Raw genomic sequence first — 3,578 nt, forward strand, 5'->3', positions numbered from 1 at the left:
GATATCAACCCACCTTGGCATATCAAGTTGCAGCAAGACTAAATGCATCTTTCCTATTGAAGCCAGACAAGGCCGCCTTTTATTTTAAAGAGAGGTGACTGGGTGCTTTGTAATCCTACCTTAGAGTGAGAGGCAGGAGGATCAATCACAAGTCAAAGGCTAACCCGGTTCCGTTGTCAGTTCTAGACCAGCTAGGGCTGTACAGTGAGAACCTGTCTCAACCAAACTAAATAAACAGAAACAGGAAAAAAAAATTCTTTAAGGAAACTGGTGACGCTGGGGACGGGACGGTTTTGCAGATGAAGCACTTGTGTGAAGACCCCCGTTTGTATCTCAAGGACCCACATACAAGCAGGGCTAGCAAGGGACCCAGCCACCCGTAACAGCACAGTGAAGGCAGAGGCAGGAGATCCCCAGAGCCAGCTGGCCAGCTAGGCTAGCTGTAGTGGGGTGAGCTCCGGAGTCAACTGAGAGATGCTGCTCCGCAATATAAGGTAAAGTGACCCATCGGGACCATCCTAGCATCAGCTGCCTCAGGCCCGCCGTGCACATACAGGTATGGTGTGCGTGATAACCGCTAAGGAAATGTTAAAAGAAAAAAACAGAACTAAAACGATATATTTTGAAAAAAAATTAAAAAAGGAAAGGATCCTGTGACATGGATGAAAGATAGAGGCATTTGCCCCTCTCTGAGTGCGGTTCACAGAACTCAGAAGGCAGACAGAGAACCCACTACCATCAATTGGGCTCTGACGGGTATACACTTGAACATGCTCTTTTAGCCTGAGAGCCACGCTGCAGACTCCGTTCTGAATTTCTGACGCATGGAACAAAGCGGATGCTCATTTGGTGAATGAACTTAGCCAGATACAAGAGGACAAATGCTGCGGTGTTGTTCTTATCTGAGGTAGCTGCAGACAGAAAGTGCACTAGAGGAGGGAAAAAAAATGAGAAATTACTGAGTGGTTAGAGTCTGGGGAGATGCAAACCTTCTAGAAACAGAAAAGGGCGGTGGTTGTGTGACACTGAACTGAATTCCCGCCACTTACAGCATTCCAGCATTCCGCTGTAGGGCTGGGTGCGTAGTCAGTAGCAGAGTCCTTGCTTAGAGTGAGAGCTTCCCCTAAGTTTCTCTGCACTGCCCCCCAAAATAGCCAGGATGAGAAGGTTTTTGTGATATATCTGCATTGTATGTATGTGTACATTTATACACATATGTATATATGTGTGTTTAGGTATGACTATGTACAATATATATATATGTATGTGTATATACATACATATATATGTGTATATATAACTACATATGTATTGTTGTTTGTTTTGAGATAGAGTCTCTCTGTGTAGCCTTGGCTGGCCTGGAATTTGTTCTTAGACCAGGCTGGCTTTGAACTCCCAGTGATTCAACTTCCTCCACCTTCTGAGTGCTATGATTGAAGGTGTGCACCACCATGCCTGGCCCTGTCATGCATATTTTACTACAAGGCTTTACTATGGAGTTCAGGCTAGCCTTAAACCCACAATTGTGCTGCCACTGCCTCCACAATGCCAGAATTACACACATGCACCATTACGACATCTATCTAGAATCAAGGTTTTTTCATTAGTATTGTTTTTATGAGACCCTAGGATTCCCCTTGAACTCACTGCTCCACTGAAGATGACCTTGAACTTCTGCTTTTCCTCAAATGCCTATATTACAGGTGAGTGCCACCACTGTCTTTATGCAGTACTGGGGATTGAACCCACCGCTTTGCAAATGGTAGGCAAGCACCCTACCAACTAGGCTACATCTCCACCCCCACCCCCGTTTGTTTGTTTCTTTGCCTGTTTTGTATGAGATGGAGTCTCACTCAATAGTCCTGGCCCAGAACTCAATACATAGTCCAGCTAGCCTCAAACGTTTGGTCATCCTCCTGTCTCAGCCTTGCAAGTTCTGACTCTGGGCTGCAGCACCACACCCGGCAAGGAATGTAATGCCTGTGCATGTTACTGCAGGGGCGAACCTTTGAGCCCATTATACTAAATCAAATGAATTAACATGAAAGGGTAAGTGTGTCCTGACTCTGCTTGTATGCCGGCATTAGAACAGGCCGTCATAAAGATAGGAAACCACGAGGTCAGCTAGGGTAGAGAAAATGGAGAGTGATTGCTTAACGGGTCAGAGTTTCTGTTGATGATAATGAAAAAGTTCTGGGAAATAATGGGGATGGTTGCGCAATATTGCAGATGTACTTAATACCAGCAATTTATGTGCATGGCTCCACAGTGGTGAGCATGCCAAACCTTGTCCTGGATATTTCAACAGAAAAGCTAGGAGAACAAGTGAAAATGTACTAACTACAAAGAGAGACGAGGACACACCAGAGCCGTGCCTGTGCCTGCAGTCCCCACACTTGCCTGCAGTCCCCACACTTGTGAGGGAGAGGCAGGACCGGGGATCCAGCAGCACTCCTGGCTATGAGACCCTGCCTCAAAAGAGACCTCCCAGATAGAGTGCAGAGGGCACACACCTGGCTGTGGGCTTGTGACTTCCAGGGTGATAAAGGGGGGCTCAGAGACAAATGAAGAGAGGAAGCCTGGTCAGGAAATGGGTTACAAAATCCAGGTTGCAATGGCTGTGTAGGAGCATGCTCCTTCTCTTTACTCCTCACACCCAATAAATTACAGGAGATTAATTAATGAGTCACTGAGGGCTTGATAAATCAGTGCAGCAGCCCCTTGACCTCTGTCTGCTTGTACCTCAATTTGCAATAGCGTTTCCTTCTTTGGCCAGTCTCTTAAAGCTGATTCTTTTCTTTCTTTCCCTCAGCTCCTTTGATGATTGCACACATGTACAGCAAACACTATGATTCCATTCACCCCCACTTCCTTCTCTCATCCTCACACCCCCGTACCCTCCAACCCCCTCGGGTCTCACTGTGGAGCCCTGGCTGCTCTAGAATTTGCTGGTGTTGAACCAGGCTGGTATTGAACTCACGGAGATCCACCTGAGTGCTGGAATTAAAAGTATGCACCACCATGCCTGGTATTTTATTTTATTTTATTTTATTTTAGAATTTCGTACATGAGCATGAGTACTATGTTTACATCATTCCTCTCTCCCTCCCTCTTCTTCCCCTTCCAATTGCTCCTGTGTTCCCCTTTCAACTTCATAACCTCTTTTTGAATTAGTATTGTTTCACGCACACACACACACACACACACACACACACACACGCATGCACACACACACACTTAGTGTTACCCATAGGCATATGTGTTTAGGCTTCAAGGGGCTCTCTTCTTTTAACACTTATTTTATTGTCATGCTTTGTGGCATATGCCTTTAATCCTAGCACTTGTGAAGGAGAGGGATCTGAGTGAGTTCGAGGCCAGCCTAGTCTATGCAGCAAGTTCCAGGACAGCCAGGCCTACATAGAAAGACCCTGTCTCAAAAAAATTATCTTACTTACTTTTCCGTGTGTGTGTGTATGTGTTGAGTGTGTGTCTGTGTGTGTGAATGTGTGTCTGTGTGTGTGTGTCTGTGTCTATGAATGTGTGTGTGTCTGTGTGAGAGTGTGTGTGTGTGAGTATCT

Source organism: Mastomys coucha, unplaced genomic scaffold (assembly GCF_008632895.1).
Source record: "Mastomys coucha isolate ucsf_1 unplaced genomic scaffold, UCSF_Mcou_1 pScaffold23, whole genome shotgun sequence".
In the NCBI taxonomy this organism is placed as follows: Eukaryota; Metazoa; Chordata; class Mammalia; order Rodentia; family Muridae; genus Mastomys; species Mastomys coucha.